The sequence below is a fragment of the Elephas maximus genome, chromosome 7 (assembly GCF_024166365.1).
Source record: "Elephas maximus indicus isolate mEleMax1 chromosome 7, mEleMax1 primary haplotype, whole genome shotgun sequence".
Classification (NCBI taxonomy): domain Eukaryota; kingdom Metazoa; phylum Chordata; class Mammalia; order Proboscidea; family Elephantidae; genus Elephas; species Elephas maximus.
The window spans coordinates 62,513,129-62,530,101 of NC_064825.1; the positions used below are offsets into that span (position 1 = coordinate 62,513,129).

At 38.4% G+C, this 16,973-nt stretch overlaps 1 pseudogene; it reads right to left on the minus strand.

The window, feature by feature from the left end:
• Positions 1-16,169: 16,169 nt before the first annotated feature.
• On the minus strand, positions 16,170-16,973 carry LOC126080101 (olfactory receptor 502-like; annotated as a pseudogene).

The following is a 16,973-nucleotide window of genomic DNA, read 5'->3' on the forward strand; positions in this document are numbered from 1 at the left end:
GAGACAATGTAGCTGGTATCAAAAAAGATCTGTGATAAAAAATTGCATTAAATAAGTTATAAATTTCATGGCTCCATTTTCATTAACACACATATGGAAAGTCATTATAAATAAAGATATTGTTCAAGTGTCATTGCATGTTCACATGTAATGATACATATATATTTGTCTTTACATGTTATTATTCAATTATATATATATGTATACACATTTATTGTTATTGGCAAAAACACCAGAAAATTCAACATATGATGATTTTCCTTTTTATATTATATTTTTCCAAAAATGCATTTCAGATGGTTTTAAAGCTAAAGAATAAAAAAAAAAAGAAACTGATTAGAATAACAAAACGAATGGTGAGTGTAATACTAAGCAAAATACAGGTTTTGTAATGAAACCTTCGGAAAAAGCTGTCATTCATTGCAATTTTCTTAGATGATAAGAATAGGGCTTAGAATTATATATACATATCCAAAACCAAAACAACCCCGTTGCTGCTGAGTCGACTCTGAGTCATAGCGACCCTATAGGACAGAGTAGGACTGCCCCATAGGGTTTCCAAGAAGCGGGTGGTGGATTTGAACTGCTAACCTTTAGGTTACGGGTGTAGCTATTAACCACTGCACCACAAGACATAGTTCCTTTTTATTTTCTATAAAATCGTAGTAAGTGCTGTCATTATTTTGTAAATGAGGAAACCGAGTTAAAGAGATTATGTAGCTTGCACAAGGTTACATGGCAACATGTGATTGCCAGCAAGTCTGACATTTCTTTAGTAACTACGCTACTATAAATGAAGTTAAATACTTACCTTAGTGTCCAATGCACTTGCCAATAGGTGGATATTAGATTATCCTTTAAGTTTCTTGACAGCTAATATATGAGAGGAAACCAGTTAGTTATAGATATTACAAGGTCTATGGCTCCACTACAGAGCCCTGGTGGAGCAGTGGTTAAGAGCTAGGCTGCTGACCAAAAGGCTGGCAGTTCTAATTCACCAAGTGCTTCTTGGTAATCCTATGGGGCAGTTCTACCCATCCTATAGGGTGGCTATGAGTTAGAATTGACTTGACAGCAATGGGTTTGATTTTTGATTTATTGGTTAAATAAGATCATCTAAAAAGAATAGAAATGCAATTGCTTTTGAAAATAGTACACAATTAGGGGTGAATGGAGTCACCTTTTGTAAATTTATTCAATTTGTAAATACTTGTAATTAATATGCTATTGTTTTATCAAGTACAGGTAGGCCCCTGGCTTTGACTCACTTCCATTCTGAGAATCTCAGTGTTAATCGATTCTAATACAAGCCAAATGCTTCATTTTTTTTTTTTTTTGTAGTTTTCACAGCTTTCTGTACAGCAGTGTTTTGAACAGTAAATCATATATTGAATGTCTTTGAGTGAGCATTTGAGCTAATTATGCGCTGCAGCATTGTATGTCACACATATCACTAATGGTAAGGTACAAAAAAAGTTAGAAACAGAAACAGATGGTCCTAAGCGTGGTTCATCCGTAACTCAACTCATGGACTACCTCTAGTTTGAAATATCAGTCTAATTCCTGTGCAAAACACTCTATGATTGATAATCAGGACATAAGTCAAGTGCATTTATTCAAGCAAATAAAATAATTTCCTACTCTAATAATGTTTTCTAATTGGAGCAGTGTAGAATAAAATTATACTGTTCTTAACATAATACAGACATGCATTGGTCCATGACACGTTCTGTGAAATAGGATGTTAGGTGATTTGGACATCATGCTAACACCATGTTAAAAACCTTTTGGGAGCCAGCTTCCAGTCGTCCTTGTCGCTGCTATTGCCAATACTTCTAGTGCTGGAGCTGCAGGCAGAGGCCAGTGGAACAGGTGGTGGTAGGAGCAGAGTCATAGGAGGTAAGGAAGTCAGGTGGGAGAGGGCAGAGTGGGCCCAGCCGGATGGTCTGCCAGGCTGAACTGCAGGAGTACCCACGGCCCCGCAGCCGCAGCTTCAGCTACTGCCTGAGAAAAACTAAGAGCCGGTGCCCAGAGCCGAGTCCTCTGACTCAACTGCCTATAACCCACTGGTTGTCCAGTGCTAAAGGGGTCTGGGTTTAGGGTCTTTAAAACGATTTTAAAAAAGCAAACACACTAGTTGTGGGCAAGTCAATTCCAACTCACAGTGACCTATAGGGCAGAGTAGAACTGCACTATAGGGTTTCCAAGGAGCAACTAGTGGATTTGAACTACTGATGTTTGGTTAGCAGCCAGCTCTTAGCCAATAAGCCACCAGAGCTCCATTAAAACCATTAGGGACAAATACACAAAAGGAGAGCTGCTTTCCATTAAAAAAAAAACAAAAAGAACTTCATGAGACCATGGACTATATGCTGTGCAATGTTTTAAGCCACACATGCCTGTGTACAGCTGAATAAAGTGTAACCTAAAAATTTTTAAAGTTTACCGAGAATCACCCCCCTAGTGGCTATGCTGTTTCACATCTTCAAATATTCCAGCTTTACATTCTGTAATTGTCCACTGTTAACAGCATTCAGACCCATAAGCAAAGTAAGTTTTTCTGCCAAGCTATTTACTAACAATAAATACCCAACGCATCTTGGAATCCACTCCATGCCACTGGTTTTTTTGTTTTGTTTTTTAACTGGGTAAATATCTCGTTCATATGGTGTTGAATGATCGTATAAATCTCTGGTCATATGGAATCCTGGTAACTTGGATTATCCCTTTTTATTCACATGAAACTGATTGTGGAAACAGAGTAAATCAGCCAGAGATTCTTACTGGCTGGTTGATTGGTTGATTACGTGTGCCGTTTGCCGTCCCTGACCTGTGAGTACAGACAGCCTTAGAAAGTAATGTCTCTCAGATGGTAAATGAAAATCAATTTTCAGATTGATTTAAAAAAGAGAAAGAAATTCTTACCTCTTGGAATGAGAACTCACTCATCTTTGGTAACAATTCTAAAGTCACTGCGGTTTCATGGATCATCATTTACTATCGTTTGCCTTTGGGGATAAATCTCTGAAGACTCTGGAGACCCAGATGTGAATTCCGAAGCCCCCCGGAGCGTTATCACAGTCTGGAGGGCACCCTGAGCAGCTGCCGGCCACACAGAACCAGAACTAAACCCACTGCCGCCCAGGGTTTTCTGACTCATAACGACCCTGTAGGACAGGGCAGAACTTCCCCACAGAGTTTCCAAGGAGCACCTGGCGGGTTCAAACTGCTGACCCTTTGGTTAGCGGCCATAGCGCTTAACAACTGCGCCACCAGGCTTTCCGCCCAGGATTCTGTAAATTCTCAAGTGCTCAGTTTATTCGTTTGTTTCTCCATAGATGTTCATGCACAGGTCTGTAACTTTCACGTAATAATTATTGGGGAATACAGTGTAAAGAGTCTCTATGAGTTGGAGTCGAATCCATGGCAACTGGTTTGGTTTCGGTTTTCTACCTAACTGTTGCTTCCAAGTTTACTTTGGTATTTCTGATTAAGGGATACTCAGCACTGAACTACAGATATAAAAAGGTAGTCTTAGCTTTATCCATTCTGTGTTGTTCACTGATAAATATTTTTTACGGATATTTACAAGTCATTAAGTACCTTGGGGAATATAAGATGGAACTTTATGTAAAGTTGAATTTTAAATAACAAGAATTATTAAGACATGTACAGTAATTATTATAGCAAAGGTTAGAAAATACACATCTTGAAAAATGTGTAAGTTAGAGAGCTAAAGTCTAAAAAGAATCTTGGAGGAATTCCAGACAAGAAATATTCTTTCACCCACTGTCAATGCCTCCGTGGGTTCCCTCGGAGTAATTTACAGTGTAGAGAGGATAGTCGTGGTAAACATGTGCTGTCAATCTGAAGACAAAAATCTTATTCTAATTCTCTTGCTAATCCTAATTTTAGAAACTCTTATCTCTCTCTTTCTGAAGAATGAGTGAAGTAGGGGTTTCCTCCAACAAAATAAGAACCAGCATTCATTCAGAGCTTATTTTGTGCCAAGCATTATGCTTAACATTTTACATAAATTTAATACTCACAATTACAATAATTATGTAAAGTGACCTGCTTTTTATTATGCTTATTTTTCACATGAGAAAAAGGAGAACGAGGAGTTTAAGCAACTTGTGCTAGTGGGTGAAATACAATTATTGTTCATGTTAATACAACACAGGAATTTAAAATTAGGGAATAGTCACCTTCTGTAAATGCATTCAATATTTATAGTTAAAATATTGTTTTATGAAGGTGTGTGTAATATCAATCGAATCTCCGTACAAAACACCATACGACTAATATTCAAGATGTAATTGAAGTGCAATTATCCAAATAAATCAAATCATTTTCTACTGTAACAATGTTTCCTAATTGGAGTATTGTAGAATGAAATAATATTATTTTTGACATAGTATAGAGCTGAATAAAGTATAGCCTCACAAGTTAAGAAGTTTAGCCAGGATCACCCAGCTAGTGGCCAGGATGACACTCATCTGCAAATTTTCTGGCTTTTTATCCTGAACTTTGTCCATTGAGTCTTGTTGACTGTGATCCTAGAGCACTCAGACCTATAAAGTAAATCTTTCTGCAAAGATGTTTAGAATAAAAAATCCCCAAAGAATCTAGATGCTAACGAATTAGTTAGCATTGTGGCAAATGTCATGTATAGATAGTTTTAAAGATTATATGAATTTCTGGAATGATGGAGGGATAAATAAGGAGTCCTGGTATTTTGAATGAAGCTCATTTTTTCACACTACTCTGACTAGAATCTTAAAGAATTCAATCAATGTTACTTGCTAGCTGATGGCCTGATTATATCTGCCTGGTTCCCCAACTATGGCTTCTGAGTACAGACACAATCCTAGAGAGCGAAGTATTCTCAATGGTGAATTATAGTCAATACTTCAGATTCACTCATAAATGCTGAAATCTTACCTCTTAAAATAATTTGTTTAACTTTCAGTGATAAATCCAAAGTCATTGTATTTATATAGCAGCCACACTATCATTCTAATATTGTTTGCCTTTGGGGATAAAGTTCTTTGAAGATTCAAATGTGAATTCAAAGCACCAAAGATCATTATCACATCCTCCAGTGGAAACTGAACAGTTCAAATCACACATACACGACTAGTCTTAAGGGTTCTGTCAGTTCTCAAGTGGCCTGTTTATTAATATATTTTTGTTTCTATGTAGGTGTTGGTGCACTTTCATTTGACAATTACTGGGATATAATAAAATAAATTTCTCATAACTAAATGTTATTTTTTAATTTACTTTGATATTTCATCTTAAGGAATACTTAAGTTCATACATAAAAGGTAACGTTATCTTCATTCATTCATTCAGCTTGTTCATTTTGTAAGTATTTGGTAGTGAGAATAAGAAAGTCTGTTCGATACCTTGGGAAATATGAGGTAGAACAGCATGTAAAGTTGAATGTTGAATAACAAAATTATTTAAGATATGTACATATTTTTTTTCCAGCAAAAGTTATGAAATAAGTACCGTAAAAGTTGTATAGCTTGAGAACTATGAAATAAAAAAGTTATGCATAATTTAATAAGACAGTATTCTTACTGCATTGCCACAAAGGGGTGACTAGTGGTTTGTGGCTTATGTGACTAGAAAGATGATGGTAGAAGCAAGTATCTTCAACCCGATGACTCAATATAATTCTCTTCCTAATCCTTACTTTATAAAGTCCTACCAGTGCTCCCCTTGGTGGAAGTGGGAAAGTGGCTCATAAACATAGCGACCCAGCACTCCATCCTATACAAGTACTAATAAGCCACTAGACAGCAACTACAACAGCAATAACTAATGCTGTTGAGCATCTTTCCATGTGTTTTTAAGCCATCTGAATGTCCTCTTCAGTGATCCTTTGGCTATCATATCTGATAATCCATCCTTAGGAAGTACATCCTATAGCTGTGCTCCCACATTTTGTTGTAAGAATCTTATGGTTTTGTATTTCGGTTCTTCATTTATTTAAAAAAAATTTTAATAGTATTAGGTATGGACTCAAAGTAGAGTGAACCTTAATGACGTGGATGGAGTAAAACTTTCGGGACCTTCATTCGCTGATGTGGCACGACTCAAAATGAGAAGAAACAACTGCAAACATCCATTAATAATCAGAACCTGGAATGTATGAAGTATGAATCTAGGAAAATTGGAAATCATTCAAAAATGAACTGGAATGCATAAACATTGATATCCTAGGTATTAGTGAGCTGAAATGGACTGGTATTGGCCATTTTGAATCAGACAATCATATAGTCTCCTATGCTGAGAATGACAGCTTGAAGAATGGTGTTGCATTCATCATCAAAAAGAACATTTCAAGATCTGTCCTGAAGTACAATGCTGTCAGTGATAGGATAATATCCGTATGCCTACAGGGAAGACCACTTAATACAACCATTATTGAAATTTACGCACCAACCACTAGGGCCAAAGATGAAGAAATAGAAGATTTTTTTCAGCTGCTACAGTCTGAAATTGATCGACCATGCAATCAAGATGCATTGATAATTACTGGCGATTGGAATGTGAAAGTTAGAAACGAAGAAGAAGGATCAGTAATTGGAAAATATTGTCTTGGTGATGGAAACAATGCTGGAGATGAAATGATAGAATTTTGCAAGACCAGCAACTTCTTCATTGCAAATACCTTCTTTCATTAACATAAACAGTGACTATACACATGGACCTCGCCAGATGGAACACACAGATATCAAATTGACTATATCTGTGGAAAGAGATAATGGAAAAGTTCGAAATCATCAGTTTGTACAAGGCCAGAGGCCGACTGTGGAACAGACCATCAATTGCTCATATGCAAGTTCAAGCTGAAACTGAAGAAAATCAGAGCAAGTCCACGAGGGCCAAAATATGACCTTGAATACATCCCACCTGAATTTAGAGACCATCTGAAGAATAAATCTGACACATTGAACACTGGTGACCCAAGACCAGATGAGTTGTAGAATGACATCAAGGACATTATACATGAAGAGAGCAAGAGGTCATTGACAAGGAAGGAAAGAAAGAAAAGACCAAGATGGACGTCAGAGGAGACTCTTGAGTGTCCAGCAGCTAAAGCAAAAGGAAGAATTCATGTAGTAGAAGAACTGAGCAGAAGATTTCAAAAGACCTCTCGAGAAGACAAAGTAAAGTATTATAATGAAAGGTGCAAAGAGCTGGAGATGGAAAACCTAAAGGCAAGAACACACTCTGTGTTTCTCAAGCTGAAAGAACCAAAGAAAAAATTCAAGCCTCAAGTCGTGATACTGAAAGATTCTGTAGGCAAAATATTAATCGACACAGGAAGCATCAAAAGAAGATGGAAGGAATACACAGAGTCATTATACCAAAAAGAATTAGTCGATGTTCAACCACTTCAAGAGATGGCATATGATAAGGAACCGATGGTACTGAAGAAAGAAGTCCGAGCTGCTCTGAAGGCATTGGCGAAAAATAAGGCTCCAGGAATTGGTGGACTATCAATTGAGATGTTTCAACAAACAGATGCAGCGCTGGAGGTGCTCACTCGTCTATGCCAAGAAATATGGAAGACAGCTTCCTAGCCTACTGCCTGGGAGAGATCCATATTTATGCCTATTCCCAAGAAAGGTGATCTAACTGAATGTGGAAATTATAGAACGATATCATTAATACAACATGCAAGCAAAATTTTGCTGAAGATCATTCAAAAACGGCTGCAGCAGTATATCGACAGGGAACTGCCAGAAATTCAGGCCGGTTTCAGAAGAGGACATGGAGCCAGGGATATCATTGCTGATGTGAGATGGATCATGGCTGAAAGCAGAGAATACCAGAAGGATGTTTACCTGTGTTTTATTGACTATACAAAGGTATTTGACTGTGTGGATCATAACAAACTATGGATAACAGTGTGAAGAATGGGAATTCCAGAACACTTAATTGTGCTCTTGAGGAACTTTGACATAGATCAAGAGGCAGTTCTTTGGACAGAATAAGGGGATACTGATTGGATTAAAGCCAGGAAAGGTGTGCATCAGGGTTGTATTCTTTCACCATACCTATTTAATCTGTATGCTGAGCAACTAGTACCAGAAGCTGGACTATGTGAAGAAGAATGGGGCATCAGGATTGGAGGAAGACTCGTTAACAACCTGTGTTATGCTGATGACACAACCTTTCTTGCTGAAAGTGAAGAGGACCTAAAGCACTTACTAATGAAGATCAAAGACCACAGCCTTCAGTATGGATTACACCTCAACATAAAGACAACAAAAATCCTCACAACTGGACCAACGAGCAATATCATGATAAACGAAGAAAAGATTGAAGTTGTCAAGGATTTCATTTTACTTGGATCCACAATCAACAGCCATGGAAGCAGCAGTCAAAAAATCAAAAGACGCATTGCATGGGGCAAATCTGCTGCAAAAGACCTCTTCAAAGTATTGAAAAGCAAAGATGTCACCCTGAAGACTAAGGTGAGCCTGACCCAAGCCATGGTATTTTCAATCACATCATATGCATGTGAAAGCTGGACAATGAATAAGGAAGACCGAAGAAGAGTTGGTGCCTTTGAATTGTGGTGTTGGCAAAGAATATTGAATATTCCATGGACTCCCAACAGAACGAACGAATATGTCTTGGAAGAAGTGCGGCCAGAATGCTCCTTAGAGGCAAGGATGGCGAAACTGCATCTTACATACTTTGGACATGTTGTCAGGCGGGATCAGTCCCTGGAGAAGGACATCATGCTTGGCAGAGTACAGGGTAAGTGGAAAAGAAGAAGACCCTCAACGAGGTGGATTGACACAGTGGCTGCAACAATGAGCTCAAGCATAACAACGATTGTAAGGATGGCTCAGGTCCGGGCAGTGTTCTGTTCTGTTGTGCATAGGGTCGCTACGAGTTGGAATCGACTCAACGGTGCCTAACAGCACCAACAGTTATGGATTCTGATTTATTTTTCTGCACATGGAAATCCAATTTTTTCAGCACAATTTATTGAAGAGATTTATTTCCCAACTAAATAAATATCCTTATCAAAAATCATTTGATCATAGATGTATGATTTTATTTATGGGCTCTCAATGCTGTTCCGTTGATGTATATGTCTGCTATTATACCAGTCCCAGGCTGGTTTAATTACTGTGGCTTTATACTATGTTTTGAAATCAGGAAGCCTGAGTCCTCCAACTTTGTTATCCTTCAAGATTGCTTTAGCTCTTTGTTCCTTCTCCTTCCAAATAAATGTGAGAATTGGTTTTCCATTTCTGCAAAAAAAGGCTTTTGGAATTTTATGGGTATTGCACTGAATTTGTAGATTGCTTTGGGTAGTATTGACAGCTTTTTAAGCCTTCCAATCCATGAACACACGCTGTCCTTTCATTTATTTAGGTCTTCTTTAATTTGTTTTAGTAATATCTTATACTATTATATGTACAAGTCTTTCACCTTCTGCAATGAGGTGTCGGTGGCACTGGCACCGGACCTTAACTAAATTCAGGGAGAATGAGATTCATCACAAAGCTGATTCCTATGAGGTTAAGATCAGACATACTTCCAGTCTTTAAAGTTTTTACTAATTCTAACACCAGCTATCCTCCCCAGTGCACTCTCTACTTCTCTGCCGGGTTTGATAGTTTCTTACAATGGCCACACACAAGTCACAGGCTATACTCACTGTTACATGGTTCATTAAGGCTGTAACATGGGATCAGGATTAACTTGGAAGTGTCATGGTGAAACACCAGATTTACACTCTGCTAGTTTTTTTTTTTTTTAGTTGGAATCGACTCGACAGCAGTGGGTTTGAATTTGGGGGTTTTTTTTGGAAATAAAAACAAAGAGTTTTACTTAAGGATAAAACATTTTATGAAACGGGCAAACACAAACACCCAGGCAAGATGCTGCAGTGTGTTCCAAATTGCAGGGAGAATAGTGAGGTTTTATCAGGTGGAACAAACAAGGACTGCAGACACAGGGGGTGGAGGGGAGGGTTACATTGCAAAAAATACAAGGATTTTCTCAAACTACAAGCTTTCTTCACATTAATCTCTAACCTCTCTAACATATTTGACCAAGACATTTTTCTTAACATCAGTAAGTCTATCTGATACATTCTGAGGTTGTTACATCCTGAGATTTGTTTAAGAAGGCATTTTGTTACGAATAATTTTTATTATAGCTGTATGTCTCCCTCTTCCCTCATTTCAAGGTAACAGACTTATGACTTCACCTAGTTACAGGTTTAAAAAAGAACAGAAATGGAGCGGAAGATTCCAGTGAGTGAAAACGTAGATTGACTAAGGCTTGGTTAATTGACATTTACGTCATCTTGGTTACAGAGTTGTGGGACAGTTATAGGCTTCTTCTTAACATAATTAATTGTAATCCTATTTCCTAACCTATGGACATGCTTGAGACAGGCATTCTTTTAAGACTGAGCTGAATAAACATGCTTAATAAACACCGTCAACAAACAATTCCTCATCCCAGCCAGAAATCCTGACTCTTGCTCCCTTTGTGTTCCGAGCAGTTAAATTTTGACAAAATGGCTAAATTTTCTCTTTAGAACAGGAATAGTTAAGATTTCAGTTTAATTCAGAATGGAGTTTTAATTTAGGACTGAAGTCATCCATTTCAGTTATGCCAGTACCTTAGTTTAAATTTTAAAGTCCACATACGGAGAAATAACAGGAAAAACTCAGGATATAGTTCTTCTATCAGGACGGCTTCTGCTTAGCTGTGGATGCTGGCCCTCACTCTCAGGTTATGGGCCTTGCCTCTACCTCTGCTCCTGCTGGCCTGGCCTCTGTCTCCCCCTGGGCCTGGCCTCTACCCCTGCTCATGCCTGGCCTGGAGCTTATTAGCTCTACTAACAAGTACCCGAAGGCACCACAAAACAGCAGCAGTCCTCCTACCTAAAAGCCCTAAGTTCTCATTCTTCATGGGTTGGCCCACCATGCTGTCTCACCCTGTTCTTCAGTGCTACAGCTCTCTCTGTCTCCTGGATCTAGGAGGTTCTCAGCACAGGAGCCTGGGTCCAAAAGACACACTCCATTTCAGGCTCTTCTTGATGTTAGTCAGGTAACCCCTCAAACTCTGTGGGATGGTTGCTTATGTAGACAAGTGGCTCAATCTTCTTGGGAAGATTTTATGTATCTCCTTGTGTAATAACTGACCAATCCCCTCGCTGGGCTACACTGACCAATCCCCTCTCAAGTTGCTCCATCTATTTCATAATAACTGACATTTTCTACTGGCAGGACTGGCTTCTTCCCTGGGTAACTGTAACAAGGGAAGTAATAACAATTCCTCAGGGCCCAGGAGAAAAATTTCCCAAGCTGAGTTCTTCCTCTCTCTTTCTTATGCAGAAGCAAGGCAAAAGGCTACACAAGGAAACTCATTTCCCTCATATTCCTATCTTGTTTTTATCATGAAAGGGTGTTGAATTTTGTCAAATGCATTTTTGTACTGATTGAGGTGAATAAGTGGTCCTTTCCTGTATTCTATTAGTTTGCTATATTACATTGATTGATTTTCTACTGTTGATTTTTCCTTCCTGGGATAAATCTCACTTGATTATGGTATATAATCCTTTAATATATGTTTTGATTTGGTTTCCTAGTATTTTGTTGAGTTGATTATATTTATTTTTAAGTTTCTTTTATTTCTTAGTCTCTGTTAATTCCCATATCTTAGTGATTTATTTTCTGTGATCTGTTGTTCCTACTGGTTCCTATGTTTCGTTTCTTGTTTCCTTTTGTGTTAGGCATTATTTTTCACTCTTCAATGGTCATAATTATTGGCAGGAAAAATAATGGCTTAGAATGAAGACCTTTCTCCAGATAGGATGTTCATGTATTTGTTCAAGTCACCTTGTCTTAGACCACCTTAACCCAAGTTCCAGGCTTGACTTTCCCTAGATTTCCAGGGCTGCAAATCTGTACAAAGGCTTGTTTACTTCATATTTCTCCCTACCATCACGGTGTATATGAGGTGTATGAATTAGACTTCTCACCTGGACATGTCCTAGGCTTTACTTCTGCCTCTCTCGCTCCAAAAGAACACTAAATCCACAACCCCAGTTCTTAGCTTTTTCTTCTGCTTCTCAAATCTCCTCATTATAAATGCACTTCTGTGTGCTGAGCTCACTTTTCTGGGTAATCACAGTTTATTTGGGTTCTCACTTATTATCCTGTAAGCTCTAATGTGATTTTATGATGTATTTAATATTTTCTTAAGTTTTATTTAGTTGTGTTCACCATGAGAATTGATTAAAATTACCAGGCCTGCCACTGCTGGAACAGAAGCCTCAAAAGTCAACTGCATGTGTGTACAGAGGCAGCACCACAGCTGGCATGAAGTGTTTCACCAACTTCAATCCTTTGTTCACATGTTAGCTTCTCACTGAGGTCTACACTGACATGTCAGTCTCCTATACTTTGCTTTGCGTTTTCTCTCTCCATAGCACTCACCAACTTCTAATAGTCTATATCAGGTATTTTTAGTTTCATTTCTGTCCTCTCTGCTAGACTATTAATTCCAGGAGAGCAGACACCTTTGTCACTTATATTTGCCATAGAGTACAGAATACTAGAAATATTAGAAGCACTCTGTATAAATTTTTAAATATTTCTTATTGTGCTTTAAGTGAAAGTTTAGAAATCAAGTCAGTCTCTCTTACAAAACTTTATAAACACCTTGCTATATACTCCTAATTTTTCTCCCACTAATGAGACAGTACACTCATTCCCTCCAAGTCTCTCTTTTCTAGTCCATTTGGCCAGCTTCTGACCCCATCTGCCCTCCCGTCTCCCCTCAAGACCAGAGATGCCAACATAGTCTCTTGTGTCTACTTGCTCTAAGAAGCTCACTCTTCACCAGTATCATTTTCTGCCCCATTGTCCAGTCCAATCCCTGTCTGAAGAGTTGGCTTTGGGAATGGTTCCTGTCTTGGGCTAACAGAAGGTCTGGGGACCATGACCACTGGTGTCCTTCTAGTCTGAGTCAAACCATTAAGTTTGGTCTTTTAAGGAGAATTTTGATATGCATCCCACTGCTCTCCTGCCCCCTCAGGGGTTCTCTGTCACAGCAATCATTGGATGTAGCCAGGCACCATCTAGTTCTTCTGGTCTCACGTCGATGTAGTCTCTGGTTTATGTGGCCCTTTCTGTCTCTTGTGCTCGTAATTACCTTGTGACTTTGGTGTTCTTCATTTTCCTTTGTTCCAGGTGGGCTGAGACCAACTGATGCAATTTAGATGGCTACTTGCTAGCGTTTGAGTCCCCAGACGCCACTCTCTAAAATGGGATGCAGAATGGTATCTTAATAGATTTTATTATGCCAATTGACTTAGATGTCCCCTGAAACCATGGTCCCCAAACCCCCGTCCCTGCTACGCTGGCCTTCGAAGCATTCAGTTTATTCAGGAGACTTCTTTGCTTTTGGTTTAGTCCAGTTGTGCTGACCTCTCCTGTATTGTGTGTTGTCTTTCTCTTCACCAAAAATAGTTCTTATCTACTATCTAAGTAGTGAAACCTGTCTCCCTCCATCCCTCCTCCCCCACTTTCATAACCAGCAAGGAATGTTTTCTTCTCTGTTTAAACTATTTCTCAAATTCTCACAATAGTGGTCTTATGCAATATTTGGCTTTTTGCAACTAATTTCACTCAGCATAGTGCCTTCCAGATTCCTCAATCTTACAAAATGTTTCATAGATTCATCATTGTTCTTCATCGATGCATAGTATTCCATTGCATGACTATACCATAATTTATTTATCCATTCTACTGTTAGGGGCACCTTGGTTGCTTCCATCTCTTTGGTATTGTAAATAGTGCAGCAATGAACATGGATGTGTGTATATCTGTTCGTGTGAAGGCTTTTATTTATCTAGGATATAGTCCAAAGAGTAGGATTGCTGGATCATATGGCAATTCTATTTCTAGCCTCTTAAGGAATCACCAATTTGATTTCCAAAGTGGTTGTACCATTTTACATTCCCACCAGCAGTGTAGAAGCGTTCCAGTCTCTCTACAACCTCTCCATCATTTCTTGTTTCATATTTTTTGGATTAATGCCAGCCTTGTTGGAGTGAGATGGATTTGCGTTTCTCTAATGGCTAATGATCGTGAGCATCTCCTCATGTATCTGTTCACTGCCTGAATGTCTTCTTTAGTGAAGTGCCTAGGCGTTCATATCCTTTGCCCATTTTTTAATGGGGTTATTTGTCTTTTTGCAGTTGAGGTTTTGCAGTATCATGTACATTTTAGAGATCAGATGCTGATCGGAAATATCATAGCTCAAAATTTTTCCCAGTCTGTAGGTAATCTTTTTACTCTTTTGTTGAAGTCTTTGAATGAGCACAGGTGTTTGATTTTTAGGAGCTCCCAGTTATCAAGTTTCTGTTCTGTATTGTTAGTAATGATTTGTACACTGTTTATGCCATGTATTATGGCTCCTAGTGTTGTCACTATTTTTTCTTCCATGATCTTTATCATTTTAGATTTTATATTTAGGTCTTTGATCCATTTTGAGTTGGTTTTTATGCATAGTGTGAGATATGGGTCTTGTTTTAATTTTTTGCCCGTGGATATCCAGTTATGCCAGTACCATTTGTTAAAGAGACAGTCTTTTCCCCATTTAACTGACTTTGGGCCTTTGTCAAATATCAGCTGTTCATATGTGGATGGATTTATGTCTGGATTCTCAATTCTGTTCCATTGGTCTATGTATCCGTTGTTGTACCAATACCAAGCTGTTTTGACTACTGTGGGAGTATAGTAGGTTCTAAAATCAGGTAGAGTGAGGCCTTCCTCTTGGTTCTTCTTTTTCAGTAATACTTTACTTCTCCAGGGCCTCTTTCCCTTCCGTATGAAGTTGGTGGTTTGTTTCTCCATCTCATTAAAAAATATCATTTTAATTTGGATCACAATTGCATTGTTTCTATAGATTGCTTTTGTTAGAATAGACATTTTTACAATGTTGAGTCTTCCTAGCCATGAGCAAGGTATGTTTTTCCACTTACTAGGTCTCTTTTGGTTTCTTGCAGTAGCTGCTTGTAGTTTTCTTTGTATAGGTCTTTTACATCTCTGGCAAGATTTATTTCTAGGTGTTTTATCTTCTTGGGGGTGCTGTAAATAGTATCGATTTAGTGATTTCCTCTTCGATGTTCTTTTTGTTGGTGTAGAGGAATCCAGCTGATTTTTGTATGTTTGTCTTGTATTCTGATATTCTGCTGAACTCTTCTGTTAGTTTCAATAGTTTTCTTGAGGATTCTTTTGGGTTTTCTGTGTATAAGATCCTGTCATCTGCAAATAGAGATTCTTTTACTTCTCCCTTACCAATCTGGATGCCCTTTATTTCTTTATCTAGCCTATCAGCTTGGGCTAGGACCTCCAGCACAATGTTGAATAAGAGTAGTGATAAAGGGCATCCTTGCCTGGTTCCCGATCTCAAGGGGAATGCTTTCAGACTCTGTCCATTTAGGAAGATGTTGGCTGTTGACTTTGTATAAATGCCCTTTAGTATATTGAGAAATTTTCCTTCTATTTCTATTTTACTGAGAGTTTGTTATCATGACTGGCTGTTGAACTTTGTCAAATGCCTTTTCTGCATCAATTGATAAGTTCATATGGTTCTTGTCTTTTGTTTTATTTATATGATGGATTGCATTAATTGTTTTTGTAATGTTTAACCATCCCTGGTACAAATCCTACTTGGTCATGGTGAATTATTATTTTGATATGTTGTTGAATTGTATTGGCTAGAATTTTGTTAAACATTTTTACATATGAGTTCATAAGGGATATAGGTCTGTAATTTTCTTTTCTTGTGGTGTCTTTATGTGGTTTTGGTATCAGGGATATGCTGGCTTCATAGAATGAGTTTGGGAGTATTTTGTCCATTTCTATGTTCTGAAATACATTTAGTAGCAGTGGTGTTAATTTTTCTCTAAAATTTTGGTAAAACTCTGCAGTGAAGCTGTCCGGGTGAGGACTTTTTTTGTTAGGAGTTTTTTTTTTATTACCTTTTCAATCCTTGTTTTGGGTCTATTTAGTTGATCTACCTCTGTTTGTGTTAGTTTAGGTAGGTAGTGTGTTTCTAGGAATTCATCTAGGTTTTCAAATTTGTTAGAGTAAAATTTTTCATAGTAATCTGATATGATTCTTCACGTAAATGAATGTAATTGTCCCATAGAACAGAGTGACTGTAGGGAGGTGGGAGATGCAGGTGGAGAAGGCCTTGTGGCGGCCCTCGGTGGAGTGCATCTTCAGGATGGTGATGAGGATGTAGACATAGGAGATGGCTATGACAAGCACTGTGACCACAATGATGGAGCCAGCAAAAAAATGAGGGGGCCACTGCAGGGATACTGACATCAGTTCAACTAAAGGAGCAAAATCACAGAAAAAATGATTGACTCAATTAGATCCACAGAAGAATAAAGAAAAGAAGGAAATGGTAAAGGAGGAAGCATCGAAAAAACCACCTACATAAGCCACAGATAATAACTGCTCACAGACTTTCGTGGACATTTTAGTTGAATAAAGCAGTGGGTTGCAGTTTGCTACAAAGCAATCATAGGCCATGGCAGCCAGAAGAAAGCACTCAACTGTCCCAAAGAAAGCAGCTGATCCAAGTTGGATCGCACATCCAATGTAGGAGATTGTATTTCTCTCCACCAGGAAGTTTACAAGCATATTTGGTGTGACAGAGGATGAAAGCCCTATGTCAGTCAAAGCCAAGTGGCTCAGGAAAAGATACATAGGACGATGGAGCTGAGGAGAGATTCTGATAAGGATGATTGTGCTGAGATTGCCACATATGGTCACCAGATAGATGCACTGGATGACCATGAAGAGGGTGACCCGAAGGGTAGGATCTTGTGTTAAGCCCAATAAAATGAACTCTGTCACTGCAGTGTGGTTCCCATCCACCAGAGAATCCAT